This window comes from Amblyomma maculatum, chromosome 10 (assembly GCF_055883805.1).
Source record: "Amblyomma maculatum isolate TAMU_Amacu chromosome 10, ASM5588380v1, whole genome shotgun sequence".
Lineage (NCBI taxonomy): Eukaryota > Metazoa > Arthropoda > Arachnida > Ixodida > Ixodidae > Amblyomma > Amblyomma maculatum.
In genome coordinates, this window is record NC_139353.1 from 16,660,141 (window position 1) to 16,677,417 (window position 17,277).

General features: G+C 46.0%; 1 protein-coding gene across 1 annotated transcript in view; it reads left to right on the plus strand.

Moving 5' to 3' along the window:
* LOC146175668 (uncharacterized) overlaps window positions 1-17,277 on the plus strand; it is a 246,920-nt gene that overhangs the window by 165,216 nt on the left and 64,427 nt on the right. The gene's annotated exons all lie outside the window — the stretch shown is intronic.

Sequence of the window (17,277 nt, forward strand, 5' to 3'; positions counted from 1 at the left end):
GTGCACTTGGTTTTTCATCCGTCAGGTCGCAGAAGTTTGTGGAAAAGAAGTGTTCTGCAATTTCTCCCAATGTATCTAATAAATTAGGCTAGATTGCAGCCAACAGGACTTTTGCTCACAATACAGGCTCTGTAGGCCACACAAGGAATTTATCTTCGACATCATCAAACTATTATTAATGGCACTGGAATTTGTGCCGAAACTGAAATACTTGGTAGTCCATAGTTATAGGAGCGCGTAGCCGGACAAGGACGAAGACGGAGGAACACGTAAGACGCAGAGGCGTCTTACGTGTTCCTCCGTCTTTGTCCTTGTCCGGCTACGCGCTGCTATAACTATGGAAAACCAACTAGCCCGACAGCTTGTCCTCTTGAAATACTTGATCTTCAAGCGAAAACACTGACCTTGACATTGCAATCTTCAGAGTTTCGACAGGTCGCCCTGAAGAGGGTCACCTTTTACTGATTTCCTATTCCTATTAAGCTGCTTGGCTTTGACTCGGTACAAAGAAGGTTTGTCATCACATTGCACAGCGAAATTAGTTTGGTGTATCATTCGGCATATCTTCCTTCGTGAAGAATTGATTCCCGAAACAAAGCTCGGCATTCTTCATTTCCTTCCCATCCCGGCATTTTGCCGCGCTCCACAACCCTTCACATCAATGATTTCACAAGACATAACTGCTCCGTGTGTTGCGTGCCCACATATTCCTGAGCTTGCTCAGGCAAACTCTGCACCTGTACAATTACCAATACAAGCTACGTGTTCAAAGCCCAGCGAACACAGTAGATAAATAGCTGCGTCTGGCTCAATCCGAAATTTGGCTCTCCTTATCCTGATTTCTTCACGGGGCTTTGATTCTGCATACCTGCTAGAACCATTGTTGTTATTATTTTCTCCTCTAACTGATGGCACATCCCCACACGTGGGATCGGACGAGAATTGGGGTGCGGAGAGAGTTTTAGAGCCATGTTCGGTCAACTCCCTTCAGAACTCGGTTCCTTTTCTTTTTCATTCTGCAAACACCGAGACGAGAACTCAGCTGAGGCGCCCAAAAACATGCGTTCTGAGTTCTTATTCCTTGTTCGCGCTTGTGCACCGGTAAGAAACACGCACACACAGATAATGTACATACAGACACAGGCTTGACACTACAACGCGTAGAAGAGGGAAAAAGTTGTGAACAAACGGTGGCCACCAGGGCCAGCGCGGGCCTGCATATGCACTACTGGCCAGACGCGAGCCAGTACCGGGAGGACGCATAATGCACGTAGTGTACCGAGACCAAATACCGTGGCTTCGAGAATTTATGCATGCCCGCGTCGAGTTCAGCCTGTTCCCTTGCACGGTGCGAAAAGGCGCGAACTACGGACGTAAGAGGCCAGTCTGCGTGGCCGCGGCTTTTGTTTTCAAAATTTACGAACCGTGTTGCGTGCGGAGGAAGAATTATTCACCAGAAGGAAGCCTGGTGGGCGCCCTACATCTTTTTGCGCCGTTTCCTACAGGCATGCGTTCGAAGGATGGCCGTAAAGTTTGGTGAGCAAGCATTGCGCCTTTTAGCGTCGTGCAGCTTTTTGGAATCGGGCAGCGCTGAGAACCTTGGGCATGTGCGTTCAGCAGGTACACACACCTTACAATAGCGAGGCGAGAACTTTGAGATGGTATAATGGAATGGCGAGTGGAGTGGCTGCAGGCGCTTATCCACAAAGAAAAACGGGGGAGCGGGGTTGAGCGCGCGCAAGTTTACCTTTCTGGTTAGTGAACAGGAGAAGTTTTGATGGTGCAAAAGTGTAAAATTGGATATTGTTTGCAATTTTCGCCGCCCATGCAGCCTGGCTGGCCATTCAAGGCGGCGGTGGGCAAAAAATAAAAGACGGCTCCACAGTCAGCGTGCTTTGAATCGTGTGGTCTCCAAATTATTTATCTTTGTAGTGCTGTATTACCTTACATGGAGACCCCAGTATTTAGAAGGCTGCACTAGACAAACAATAGACCAACGTTTAAGGAAAAGCCCTTAAAGTGGAGATGTGCCATAACAGGGTATATATAAAGTGGAGATGTGCCATAACAGGGTATATATGTATGCTCGTTTATTCTACAAACTCAACTATTTCTGTAATAAATAAATAATAATAATCAGCATATACAAGCATTATATGCCTGCCAAAAAAAAAAAAAAAAAAAAAAAAGACGCAAGCCGCTTTCGCATGGACTTCTTAGTTAAGCAAATAATTGTCCTTGCCTGTGGCATTGCCTTCCTGAGCACTAAGTTAATCAGAATAGCTAGGGGATTTCAAGGCGAGATCAATTTGATAAATAACTAGAGACGGGAGCTGTGTTTCTGAGAATTAAAGTGTGTGTGAATGGTGCAGAGTTTTTCTCTTTAGGCGTATGGGTGTGATTTGGTGGATGCTATGAGCAGTTACGCCCTTATTGCAAAAATACAATTATAAGGCAAATAAAGCTAAATGGTTTGTGTTAAGGAACTCCCGCTCAACAGCCAGAGTGCCATACAGCTGGAATATGCGCACCGCGGAGAATCTGAAAAAAAAAAAAAAAAAAAGAAATGTCACTTATTACAGAAATTACTGAGCCGCGGAAGAAATGAAGATTCAAATGAAAAAAATGAAGAAGACATAATATTAAACAGCGAGGCTTGGGAAGTGCACAGAGTGAAAGCTCGATTACGAGCAGAAACCTGGACGCAAGGTCATTAATTATGCTATGATCATTTCATGCGGGCATCTTTACAAGAAAGGTTTTTGTGCAATATTAATTACCATTTAGCCCTGAGCCATAAATTAATTAACAAGTGCTACCGCTCTTTAAAATGCATATCCTAGTCGCAGTTGCGTTACGCGAATTACGTAGGGCTCAAAAACTACTTGTCGGAGAACATATAATCTTTCCAAAATATTGCAGGGGCTTAGTTTGCCAAAACTACCATTGTTAATGCTTCCTTGTAAGCAAACGCTTTCATGCTGATGACCTAAAAAAAATTAACTGTGTATCACTCTGGAAATAAGTCTGTTAATCCTCGCCTCTCTTGACCTTCACGGGTATGCGCGACGCCTGAAGCGACAACGCATGATAGATGTGCGTTTTTCGAATGTATTACACGAAGGTACGCGAAACTATATAGTATATCCAACTGAAATTTCGTCGGTCGTTCGATATAATAAACTACGTGTATGCCGCTCCTCTTCAAGTGGCAGTCGCACTCTCGCCTCTCACCTGTCACATTCAGCGCTCCGAAATGAATCGGCTGAGCAGCTATAATCCCCTACTGCGCAACAGCGAGATAATGTGAATGTATAGTATGCTCACGATCTAAGCAAGAATAAGCCGATCAGGCAGTACAAATGGGGTCCAATATCATCTAGTGCAATTCTCTTCAAGCTCTTGGGTAGATTTCCAGTTCTAGAAGCAGGGAATACCTATGGTAATCAAAGGAAGGCGATTTTAATTTGAAAGCATTTGAAAATTTAACAATTACCAATATTTTAAGTGAGGTTTTAATGCCTTCGGATTGCTAACCTCAAAACGTTCTGTGCAGCCGTTTGAAGTATGCTGCAATTGATAATTTCATGAAGTAAATATGATTTTAGGTGATAATATGCCCTGCCTATGGTGCCAAACATGCATTTTGTATACAATGAATACGGTGCCCCTAGAAGGGCGTGCGCTGCGTACAAGGCATGCTGCCTGTTTTTTTTTTTTTTTTTTTTTTATCGCTATAGGGTAATTTTTGTTTGCAGGAATGATCTTCGGAATAGTTCACTAGTTTTCCATGCCACATTGCAGCCATGCAGTGCAACCAACCTAGCTATCTAAACCCTAGCGGCACTACTCTCGTTATGTGCTTCGCTGCCAAAGGCTCTGCGGAAGCCAACTCTGGCCCATTTTCACAAACTATTATTCGGTTCATACTGCGCTCGTAACAGGATTACGATTATAATAGGCAGGGCCCATCTCCAAAATACCGTCGCCCGCGGCTTCCACTAGAAACGTGCTATACCTAACAACGCCTTTTGGGCAGTGTACGCTGGCGGGCCGCACATCGTTGCAAGAAGCACGGTACCAGCATAGAAGCAATGTATTATTCTTTCTAGGCTACGGATCAACTTATCTACTGACAAGTATTGTATATCAAATTATTGATATATCTAACTGTTCCGTAATCTTTTTTCAGTTCGGTGTGTGTGTGTATTCGATACACTTTCTCGAGGCAAGAGTACATTTCCGCTCAGGCATGTTTTTGCACAGCTTTATCGGTGCGCCAAGGCTGGTGTTAGGCTGCACTGGTTACACGCGTGCCTAACATTTGCGAACACACCAAATGGTCTCCTAAAATCTGAAGAAAATAAAACAAACAAGATCCTGGAGGCGTGTAATAATCGTAAATAGCTTATTGTACTCTTGATACTGCGCACATCCACTCCAAAGAAATGGGCTCATTTCGATATCTTAAAACGAGCCTGAGAGCAAATGGCCACGGGGACAAAAAAAGAAAAAAAGGAACGGACAAGCAAGTTTATATTCCATACTTCAGATAAAGGCCACGTAAGGTGTTCTGACTCACACGCAACCAAACAAAGGCGCGCTCATACCCTGCCCGAAAAGAATATTGGGAAGCGTGCGCCTCGCGTAGTATGCTGGAATGTCAGGTGTCCCAAATGGCTCCCAGAGGCGCCGCCTGCAAACACGATCCGGTGCCGAGGGCATTTCGTCGGCTGAAAAGAAACGCGAGCCATTGCGTGAAGTTCTCGTGGAAGGCGTTGGGGGCTCTTCTTTCCTTCGGGCTCATGATTTGTTTTATCTTCCTTTGTTCACTGCGCACAGGTTTGCAAAAACTGTGCATTGCTGAGGGAAGCTTTCCAGCCAGTCAGGAATGCATGCATGGTCTCATTCATCTGAGCCGGGCTGTGCGCGCGCCCATGTACGCTGGACAGAAGACTCTATGTATAATGTGCTTCATGTACTGCAAGGTTCAAAGAAAGCGAAGCCACTTATCTGCCACTGTCACTCCTTGGCCCATGAAAGGGACGATGCGTCCTATTATTTTTAGCACACTCTATTCAGCGTGCGTGAGAGTTATTTTTCGAGTACGAAGAATTAGCTTTACACCAGCTCGCCTTTTATACAAGTGCAGTTTTCGGTTGGCAGATGTCGTATGCAAAAGGCAGATGTCGTATACCGCTTTTGCAATCTTGGCTCGATCTTCGAGTCGTCCGTTCTCCACACTGTCTGACTTCGTCCTAGCATTGGTCAGTCGTGAAAGCGCAAGAGACAACCATTGTCTGCTTATGTTGAGCGATGAGCAGCGCGTCCTGAAAAATCAGAAACCCTTACTACGCGTGAAACTTTATGCTAACCTCTTCAATTGAAGTCAGTCCACGGTTGCAAGCATACAACGTAGATTCGAAGGCACTGCATCAAGCGACGTAAAGCGAGCATTCTAATGGTGAAAAGGAACATATAAAACAGATGCCGCACCAGGTTCCGCGAAGCTCTGCAGTGCTTTCATCTGCGCATTGCACAGCCCACTCCAGCGTGCCTTGAGCAAATGCTGCCCGCTTTTGACGACGGAAAGGCAGTGCAGGAGTTTGCAGCACCGGCTCTTTATTGGAACCGCTCCGCCTTACGCGCCTCTGAATTGCATCGGCCGTTACCAGGGACAGTTTGGAGAGGACGCGGAAGAGAGGGCCGCATATACCCTTCGAGAACAGAGCGCCCATTGTTCAGGGGCCACGACTCGCTGCTTTCAAGAGGCAAATGCAGCGTCCGTGATGGCCGTACAAGAAAACAAGGCGGGGTGAAAAGAGAACGAGGAACCCACCGGTGCGATTGGGGCGCCGCGTGGTTTTTATGCGACTGGGGGACGCGCACTCGCTTTCCCTGATGCTGCGCGTGGGCCAGCCATCGGCAGTTCTCCGAAGGCAGTGGACATTGAACGCAGCTGGCATGGGGGTGCCATGTGTGGCAGACTGATTTGTTGCCATGAGTTGCACGGGGCCCGTCGATCGAACCGAACGCTTCACCCTTGAAACCTGTGCTCTTGCCGCATTTGCCCTCAATCTCCATATATCACACTGATGAAACTCTCATTTCTAAGGCGAGAGATTCGGAGGAGAGAAAGAAAAAGGTACCGGAGTTGCAGCCCTGTCTGAGTGCCCGAAGTAATAGTGATAGTGGTGCGACACTTCCATGAGAGCAGTCATTTCCTCTTGGGTAACAGTGACTTTGGACATCGAGCAAACACGGGTGGGGGATATCGGTGAGACATACCACGCCAATAAGGATGCCTAGGAACGCAGTACTCGCACACAGGTATCGAACAATAAAGAATGTCAGCATGTTCATGCTGACATTCTGGGCAAATCATGAAGTCGCCATTTTCCTTTTAAGCATATGTATGAAGTTCAAAGTACATGCCATAAATTCCGAGAATTTCAAGTTTCTCTTTGAGTCATGTCCTTCGAATGAACGGAAAATATTAGAAAATTTCTTATCTTCAAAACACTAGAATAAAAATGGACGAAGGACTCGTCTGCTTTAATTCACGGGAGAAAATCGCGTACGCGACGCTGTGCCATGCAAAGAGCGAAATTGAGTGGAATCTAGTTCGGAAAGTCGGACTGCTCATCAAAATTAAATTATCCATCGTTCTTCGGAGGCCTTCAGGCGCATTTCCTCTTTCTGGCCACCGCGTACGTTTCTTTATTTATTAGCTAATTTCCTACCTTCTATTTCATTTATTTCTTATTCTTGCACAGGTTTTCGTTCGCTGCCCTACATTCACTGGTTTGGCTTAGACATTAAGCCATTCACGAGTCCTATTGGAGTCAGCAAACTCACGTAATCGAATCTATCTCAAGCTTCGCGGCGGGTATAAAGTGCCGCATCGTTGAATTTGATGTCGTTGGGAGACTGCATTCTATCATTGTATTTGCGGCTGCATAATTGTTAATTCGCATTTATTATCTGTTTTCAAGGGAACAGCTTACATTCTACGCTGCCAATGTACCAGCTCAATAAAAAAAGAAACAACTGATCTTTCGGTCCTATCGCGTCGTCGATGCGTTCTTTGCTTATTAAATCGATTCGCAGGCAGAAACGCTACTAGCATGCAAAGTTGCTAGCCTCAGTGCGTGCGTCGGTAGTGAGCAGCCATATTGTCTGAGGAAGGAAAGGGTGGAAGAACGTGCTTCGCTAGTACTTGTAGAGACAAAGTAAACCCCATACGGACTGCAGCACTCGTCTTAAGACTCATTTTAGAATTTATCTAAGTACGCCTGCAGAATAACTTCGTTTCGACAGCTTTTCTGTTATCATCGTTGCGAGTGTTTTTCTGTCGCTTTCAGGTGAGTAAAGCGATCTAGTTACATGAGAGCATGGCTTTTTTTTATATCTTAGAGCGGTAATAGGACAGGAAAATTTCCTGTCGGAGAAAGATCCTTTACACCCATGTTGAAAAGCCGTACTCTCTCTAGGCTACTGTATGGCGTGAGGAGTTTTCTGAAACTACGCTTACGTTGGAAAAGTGAAACAAATTCTCAAAGGCGGCTTGTCGGATTTAGAATCAATGCATACAGCTCAAATGATACGCACTGTCAAAAATAAACCATTGTAATATGCGCGCTTTCGCTTTCTTGGTGGAAATGTGTTTTGGACAATAGGTAACCTTTGGAGGAGTATCGGAGTGATGAATGAGATTGGGCCAGTGTTTTCTTTATTATATATTCGAACTAGATTGCATTCCTAGCCCTAAGGATGGGATAATAAGACAAACTATCTTGAACTGACGGTGAAAAAGATTCCTGTACGCGAGCATAGCCATAATAAATGTCCCTTATACAGCTCCCATGGGAACATGTCGGATCAATTTTTTCTTACCAAAAAACAATTTTGACCGAAAAGAATGTAGTTTAATCTTTAAGGGACACGAAATGAACATCGTAAACGAAATTACAAGCTAACCAAGATTAATGTATAATTCCTTGTTTGCATCACCGTCCCTCTTTTGCCTAGAAATGCGACTGAGAGATGTAAACAATTGAAAATAAAATCATTGATTTCATAGCCGCTTTAGCCTGCTTATAGTGCAGAGGGAGGGCCCTTCGTAATGTTTGTGTCTGTAACGTGTAAACAGCCAACAAGCCTCATAAAGCAGGCTGTGCTGGTTCTGTGCAGCTCCATTTTGCTACTGTCTCAGAAACACTGTAATACAATGCAGTGCAATGCACGGCAATACATTAGATGGGTTACAAATACGAAACCCTACAATGCGATACCATGCAATGCAATAAAATGTTTCTTCTGGGAGAGGTACAAGTATTTTCTGAGCCCGCGGAAACGCCGAGCGCTTGAAACCCCTAGGGGCACATAGAGGCTTGCACTGCCTGGAAGTATACGACCGTCGCTTTCCTTCTTGAAATGGTGTATAGCGCGGGGTCTAGACTGCACAGGAAAAACTAGTGGAAACGAAACAGCTGGATACTGCGATTGAGCACACCTTTTGTTGCAATATTTATCAGTTGATTGCACGTTCATACTGTTAAAGTACCCTCTCGAGACAAGGTGGCTTTACCGTTCGCAAAGAACTGGAACAATGGTGATAGCACTTGATTAGCACTTATGAAATAACTCTGCACGACTGCTTCCTGCTTAAGGATTTGGTGACATGCAAAACGACTGACGCTTCCACTCATCATATTTTAGAACTACTCGAAGCGGCGATTTCTGTATATTTCGGTGGTACGCAGCAACGGAGATAGTGTGCCTGGCGCATCCGCGGTTGGAAATAATTAGATGGAGTTCACGAAGTGATTAACAGACCGATTGGAGGTACCGAGTTCAGTAATCGCACCTAGTTACAGGCACGAAGGAGTTATCTATTCGCTACTGTACCCTAACTCTCCTTTAGTTCCCTCTTATTCCTTCCCTAGTGCGGAGAAAAAGGCCAGGGTCTCTCACCACCGTTCGACCTCTACGCGTCTTTACTTTCATTAAATATAAATACCCCCTCCCTCCCTCGCTCCCTCCCTTTCTTCCCTCCCTCTCTTCCTCCCTGTCTCTCTGTCTTACGAATCTCACTGCATCATCTCTGCCACTTATAATTTTCCAGTCCTAATTTATTCGCTGAGAAACTGTCAAATGGCGCTTATGTTTTCAATTTATAGCAAACCTCAAGGCAGTATTCTGGTAAGAATGATGCATTTGCTAGCACTGGGCACTAGTCTCTCAGTATAACAGGATTGAGAGATTTATTTGATTTATTTATTCAATAAAGTACCGTTATTGCAAGAAATCGTCTCCTATTTGCTGCAACTACTCTGCGCCAATAAATCGTCCTGCGCTAGATTGAATGAGACCTCTTTTCAGATACCATGCTCTTTCGATTCAGTATCACATTGGTAAGCTTGCTCTCATTCACCTTCAGTCTAAAGAAACATGGCACGCCAATAGGCAAGATTTTATGCTAATGCATGCGTGCTTTTGTTGGCAACACTGTAAACACTGCACTCTCGCGACCCAGCTAGATACCACTTGAAATTTACACAAACCACGTCGAGTAAGAATAAACACCAAACAGCTTTGCGCATCTAAAAGTCAACGTGAAGAGTGCATGATTGATGACGTAACGAGCTTCCCCCAGCGGACGTATGCGCTATTCCTCAGGACGCAGGCGAGTGTCCCAGATCTCGCGGGATCAGGCAGCGCGATCTTTAGTTTAGCTGGTGCCACTGAGCGCCGCGCCCTGCTTAAAAAGGTGCAACGTTGGCACAACACGTCTTACTGTACAGGGACATAGGTTGACGCCAATATGCTCACTCGTTACGGAGATTTTTGGAATTTATTGTCCGCTGTCGTAATTAGCAAGCCATTCCCGCTGCGCCCAGCCACGGCAGCGGACGGTACAGTAGACTTAGACTAATAGTAAACGTTATTTACTGGCTAGTGCCCCTGCGAATGCGATTGCTTTTCATGGCGCTGCATAGTTTTATGAAAGTTCGAGTTTAAGTTTGTATTTTCTTTCTTTTTTTTTTTACATTATGTAAGAGTAATGCTCCCACTTCGGTACTTTATTCATGAATAGCGCGGAGAGAAAGAAAACAACACACATCACGACGGGGTCGGAGTAAGGGAGCGATGAGGGTGGTGCGTTCGGTGACGGTTCACGGTACCAGGGCTTGATGCGTTTGAAGAGGAAAAAAATTTAATCTCCGGGATCTTTCTGTAGGGCTATGCTGAACGCGATAATTTGTATCCCACGCCCGCCTTTATTCTTGTTTACATGTTTTCTCAATATGGTCCCTTGTGTTCGTCTGAGAGCCCGAGAAACGAGGGTGTAAAAAGTCGCAAGAAAATTTAATCAAACTTTTTTTTTTTGGCTCCCTTACCTTTGCATAGGAAAAGAAGCAGCAGAGCAATAACGCTGTATTTCCAGTTCTATGCATCATGTGAAAGAAAAACCTCGTGACACGGCGATTTTCTAAAGAAAGATTTTGCTGCGCGCCAATTGTTGGCGCCCTCACCGTCTTTCAAGGCAGTGCAGCGCCTTTAAAAAGACGTCGATTTGGCGTCTTTGAGAGATGGGTTACTCCAGCGCGTCTTCATAGCAGCGACACCTAGAACGTTACATTTTATTGAAATGCCACAGTTATTAAAGCTTTCACACTCTCGAAGTGAAACTGCAGCATTGTTAAGGATTTGACATAAGTACTAATCAACCACTCACGGCAAGCGAAAGAACCGGGCTTGTAACCTTGGGGTATCTAAATATGTTCTAATAGTCGACAGCTGGACAATGACGATCACAGGCGTATCCTAGATGGCAAGCACAAGGATGCCGATACGTCGAGCGAGTGTTCTAAGGCGTACAGACAGCTTTGTTGACATTTTCTGAATAAAGTGCGTCTTCCACGCACCTTACATCTGCATGTTTTTTTTTTTTTCTCTTTCTCTCTCTGTAGCTGGGCTTTTGTGAGAACCAGACGCTCTTTTCGTTAACTCTATCAAAGCGCGACGAAGGTACGAGCGAACACGAGTGTATGCTTAGTCGTTCGGCTCTGGAAAATTGGGGGACATTTGACTGCTTTATATCAGCCCATCGCGCGAAAATAAAACAAAAAGTGTTAATAGGCCAGAAGGAAGGCGCTATGACGCATATGCATCGTTCGGAATTTGCACCCCTCAACTAATCAGGCACAAAATTTTGTTTGCCTCCTCGTCAGTTGAAAAGAGCGTACCTCTTATTGGGTTCTCCAAGTCAAAAAGAATTGTTTGCTGTTGCGTTGATGCTTCTGCAAGGAACACGACACTTTGAATTTATTCGACATCAGTGCATCGACGCACTGCGTCGACAGCATAACCCAGGGGAAATTCTGGCTCGGATCAGAATTCCTTCATCGCTTATGACAGCAAGCGATGCCGTATTGCTAGAATGGAACAGGCACTTCCTGCGCATTGATATCAATATATAAGGAAATCCGATATCAGCGCTCCTCTGCAGCACTTTTCATTATCAGTCCGCTGTAGGTTTCTTTGTGATGAGCTTCACTTTAATAAAAAAAAAAAAAAAGCTTTGTTTGGTTCATTTTCTGTGGCGCGGTCGCTACTCTACTCTTCAGAAAAAAAAAATGCAAATATTTCTCTTTGTCCCTCTTATACTCTGTATAAGCCCAGCAGGCACACCTGAATTCCCTGCTGCCACTTGCGTGAGTGAAGCACTTTTTGATGACATTAGATCTATCTATTCACTGCCGTGCTACTTTGAAAAAGGGGCACGTGACAACGGGAAAAACTACAGAGCCGCTGGGTGTACCTTTCTGGGAGGCACTCTTGCAGTGTGGATCTAAGTTCGCCACGAATCTGAGTCATGCCGGATGTATAAGGACTCAAATTTCGCACAGATTAATTTCATAAGCCGGCCCTAATCTTTAAAAAAAAAATTGCGAAGGGACACATATGCTCCACTTTTAAGGGTATGATGCAATGACGTTCATGCAGTACAGAAGTAGCATATAGTACTTAGCAGCCACATTATCTAGCTACTGGTCTTAGGCGACCATCCGCACGTAAAACTCACCTTTGACTAAACGGTAACAACGTGCTGCATCGCCTATGAGTAAGCGTGTCCGACTCAGCATCCAACAGCACTGTATACGGTTAATTCTTATTCAACCTTCCTGCCTCAAATGAGCAACCAGGGTCGGCAGCTCCTCTCAATTTTGGGATATCATGTGGTCTCGTTAAGTCACACAAACCATCGAGGAATCAGGGGTCGGCTATTATAGCTGCCAGTTACCATCTGCCAGCGTTATGTCCGTGACTGTTCGTTCACAACGCCGACGCTGAATTTTATGGTTAACGAGGGAGTCCAGCTAGTTCTGTGATCAAGTCGGAATTTTTACGCCGATAACTATCTTAGAAGTATTTCACTCAGCGGTGCCTTTTTCTATGAGCACTGTCGACCCCCCCCCCCCCCCCCCCCCCCCCCCCCCAACTCCCTCTCGTTGACTGGATGTGTCATTTGGACGGTATCCCCGTGCCTCTAATTGCTTTTATGAACAACCAATGCAATCAACCGCTGAGCTTGACAAACTGTCATTGAGACAGTTGTGATGCTTGGAGTTCAGTGAATGATTAGTAGTTCCCTGGGCATTTTTGCTTGATCGCGGCAATAGGACGCCTTAAGAAGTTAAGGGGCGTTGTGCTCTTTTTTCTTGTTCATTTGTGCGAAGAGGCTAACCACATAGACCATGTAAAAATTTATCACGTTTCTTCGCCTGGCCTTTGCCCTAACTAGAAACCTACTCTTGTTGGTTCACAACTTAGATAAAAGTAGCGGGCCAGCTGACAAATGACAGCGAGGAGACGTCAAAAAGATGCTACTCATCATTTCCAACGCTGATATGATGCCAAGAACAAGGGGCCATGCAATCGGCACTTATTGACCGTAGTCTACGGCCACAGGACAGCGCCAGATCAAAGTATGAGGCGTATTCAGCTACATCACTGTCTGGCTGTGCTCCTTTCTGAGCAAGGTGGACATGATAGCAGCGATGCAGTCGTATCCAAGTGCTCCTTTGAGAAGCATTACATCCTCCATCAGGGTAGTCAAAAGAAGAGTAGAAACACAGCCATGGCACGGGCACCCAAACACCTATTGATATCGGGGCGGAGAGTTTCTTGTATAGTAACGTGACCCCGATGCAGAACGGGCTTCGGTGCATGTCGCTTTGAAACAGGGAGTGCCGGGGCCAATTTTTCTTGGTGGTGCGCAAACGCGCACGCGCGAACCTCGACGAAGGAATTACGGACAGAGGGTTGTCCCGAAATTCTCGGAATTCAGGCCATCAACCTCCCCTTCCCTCCGTCCCATCCTCCTTATTTTTTCCTCTCCACATCTCTGTTTCCCTTTTATTTTTTGCAATGCTGTCGGTTGAGTTGCGCAGAAATGCTCGTCCCTTCAATGCGTGTACGAGGAGGCCGCTATTTCCCCATTCCACGCGGTCCCCGGGGTCCCATAGAGTCCGACTCTATGGGGTCGTATCCCCCACTCTCTTCGCTTAGTTCTCGTTCTAGTCATCATCCTACACTCCTGCTGCTCTCGGTTTTCTGCGCAGCAATGGAGAATGGCCAGGTACGCAGAACCATGCTCTTTTTCAGCATCAGCTACTGCCACCACCACTGATGTCGCACTCATGTGCTTCATGTACTTTTATTGCGATTTTTGTTTCTTTATACTTCCCTGCATTTAGTGTGCAGCGTACTGTATTCGATTCTAACTGACGGGTGACAGAGGGTAACGCGCAGATGGCGCGTAAGATGGCGCTATGTCTCGCCATCGTGTCGATGAGCTCTCCTTTGCCTCCGCAGATGCTACGCGACGATATTTCAAGCCGTTGGGAGCGTGTGCACAGAAGAGGTGACTTTGAAACAGAGCCACTACCTTGTTGCTTCCTGCGATGTTTCTTGAGAGCAGCTAGTTAATAAATGGTGAAATGTTTGCTCACATACATCCATTTCTTGCTAATAGACGAATTTTACTTTGTATTGTTTTGGTACTAGTATATGCAACGCGAAGAGCATTGTACAAAATTCAGGAAGCTCTTGGATATTCGTCCTCCTCCGTGTCAAAAAGTTAAAAGTACGCACTTTGCACTTCTTGAATATTTATACTAGCAGACGTTTGCTGACACGCTTAGATCACGCCAGGTGCTGTGTGCGTCAGCGCACGGGCGTATGTGTGCCTATAGGCCCTCGTGGGTTTAGGCAACCCTCCCTTCCCCAGCCTTTCGTTACAACGAGACTCCGTGTATTCATTACACTCTGTTGACAATCTCATGTGACATATAGGGTGGCGCGACGTTGCCGTATGAAGTTAATAAGGCCGTACATTGCTAAATATTTAAAACGCCGGAAAAACAAGCGGCTGGACAACAGAAGCCATTGCACCTCGAATAACAACGAGGCTGAAATTAACGTTGCTTAACAAAATGTTTGCACGCGCAAACAACTTTTGGGGAAACTAATTTTGTTTCTTGGTACAAGGTTTATAATTCATGCTTCCTTATAGGCGCAATAATCGCGAGTAAGAGCGCACGTCAGCAGGAAAATTCTGGGCAGTTGAAGAAATACTTTGGCGCGACGGTCGTCAAAACTGCTCCTGAGGGCGCCGTCTGCATGTTCTGGGTGTGGGGAGCTGCAGAACGGAACGGAAGGCAATAAAGAGCATACGCTGAGTGTTGCGGGCCATCCGACGAAATGAGCACACATGTGGATGAGGGGAGGTATGGAGAGAGGCGAAGGTGGTCGAGTTCCGTGAAGCCACGGCGGCAGGCTTGATGTGGATCGTCTTCCCTGTAAGGAGTTCTGCTGTAATGATCGGGAAGGTGCCGGCGTAGAGTTATTGAACGGCACCCTCCGCAGCACTTGAGGCCCGCGTGGATAGTTGTCCCGTGCACGCTAGCTGGTGGAACAAAGGCCCGTGTGAGAGGGAAAAGCTTCGTGTCAGTCACCGAATGAATGTATCGGTTTGCTCTTGTCCTTTCCGAGAGAGCACAAGAGGAGTCTCTCCCTTACCTCTTTCTCTCTTCCGGTCCTCACGAACGCAATCTCACTGCATTGCCTTTCCTATTGGGAGCCTTACTCGATGTGTTCCTCTGAAGCGCGTCTTCACAACTGCGCCTCACTGAATGACTGCCTTATTGGTCTTTATAGGTGCGGTGTACCAATGCAACCGAATATATGAAACTATCTTCTGCTCATTTGTTTTCATATTTACTCATTGTTTCTGGTGAGTGCCAGTGATACATGTCGGACAATCTCCTCTGCCATATTTGTGTACCTGTTTATCTTTATTCCTTTCGCCCGGCGATGAGCCTATTTCAGTTGTTCGGTTAGCCCAACTGAGATCCAACTGACTGTTGCGAGCCAGCACCTCGTAAAGAAAAGAGTGTCGTTATTTCGGGCGGGATACACAAGCGAGTGAGTGTTTATATCAAGTGAGGTGCGAGGTCTTAACTTCTTTTATGTGTGACGGAAAGTTAGACAATGAGCACATTCCCACAAAATAAAAACCTAACTTACGACCAGCAGTAGCGCCGAAACGATGTGGAAGCAGACTGAAACCTTCCACGGGGACAAATAAATAAACAAGGAAATGCGCGAATATATGGCCTCCAGAGAGAAGGGGAATCCACGGGTAGATGTAGCTTCCTAAGTGGACAGTGTTTTGGTCAGAGCGCACAGACTGCGTCTCTAAGTGTTCGTATTTGTTTTCTTGTTTGTTTTTTAGGGGGGGGGGGGGGGGGGGGTATTCTGCGAGATGCTCTCGAGTGCCGGTCTTCAGGCATAGTGCTTCTAGAAGGAAGGTCGCCCCCGATGGCGTGTGCCCCGCGTGTATCAGGAGGTTAGTGACCTTCCCTCTGACCCTTTTCCCATCAAAGCTGGCAAAAAAATAGGAGATGGTGCTGTCCTAGAGACGCTGGCCGTCTTCGGTTCATTCTCCTCCAGAGTCTTATTGTGCACTTTCCACACTTGCCAGTTACTGCCCACCACTAGCCTTTCGGCCCATTTCTGTTATATAGCATCAGTGGGCTCGAATCCTATCCTCGTCGCCACTGTTGTATAGCTTCATACATGAGGGACGCAACAAGATCGAACGATTTATTCAGGCAGTTACTTTTATAGCCTGCTGGTGAAGTTGTGATCACGCGGTCATGACAAGGTTTGCCGGCGACGCATCAATTTCCTTTGCTGCGGGCGCTTCCCTGGCTCCTTCTCAGGCTTGTTTATATAGCACATCTCTGTTCTTCAATGCGTGCCTCTCGGCACTCCGTCTCTTTGGAAACCGCCCAGCTTTGGGGCAGCGAGCGCTATGGCGTAGGCTCAATCAGAGCCACCCCAATTCGTCACTCTGCTTGTGCTTAACAAACCGGTCCTCGATTGTCGGACAGCAGTGTGTGCATGTAGCGGCAAGTAGCCATTGTATAGGTGAGAATCACTTCACTCTGATACTCGCGCGGCTTTCTAAACGAAGTGTGTCATTTATCGCCACCGTGCTTTGAAGATTAGGGCCTCCTATGACTTGGCGGACGCTGCCTTCCGTTTTAATAGCACAGCAGGTCATTGAACATAATGAAGGGCGCATTTTTACTTTCCGTTATACACTTTCAGTTCCTTGTAGCCATGGGTTGTGGTTTTCACACCTGCCCTGCGGGCTGCAGGCGTACATTATCATCTCGCGGGTCAGCAGTTCTCAAGTCAGCTTGCCTTACTAATGCGAATGCATTAATAGCTTATGTTGACGCCGGAAATTTCCGGAAAATGTGTCACCGGAAATTTTTTCCCTCATGACGTCATCACCAAGTGACGTCATCAGTATTGTAAGACATGATATAAAGAAGGGATGTGTTATCAACGATTCATGAGTCACGAATCATGTGGCATTCAAGTGTTGAGTCGTATTAATGAGTCATTAGTGATGTGAATCATGAGTCATGTGAGTTACACGAGGCGTGTTCGGCTGCAGCGATAGCAGAGTGCTCTCGTGCCTGGGCACGACGGTGAAGACGACGATGTTTGCTGCACTGTGAGAGATGAAACAAGCGGTGCACGAGTGCCTGGTGCCACCCGTGGAATGCATGAAGTACTATATCGAGGAATAACTTGAAATTACGGGAAACTCGAAATTACGGGAAACGCAGTAGAGCTAACGTTTCTTTAAAAATAAAAATAAGACCTTCGGAGCAGAGAGGATTCTAGCCA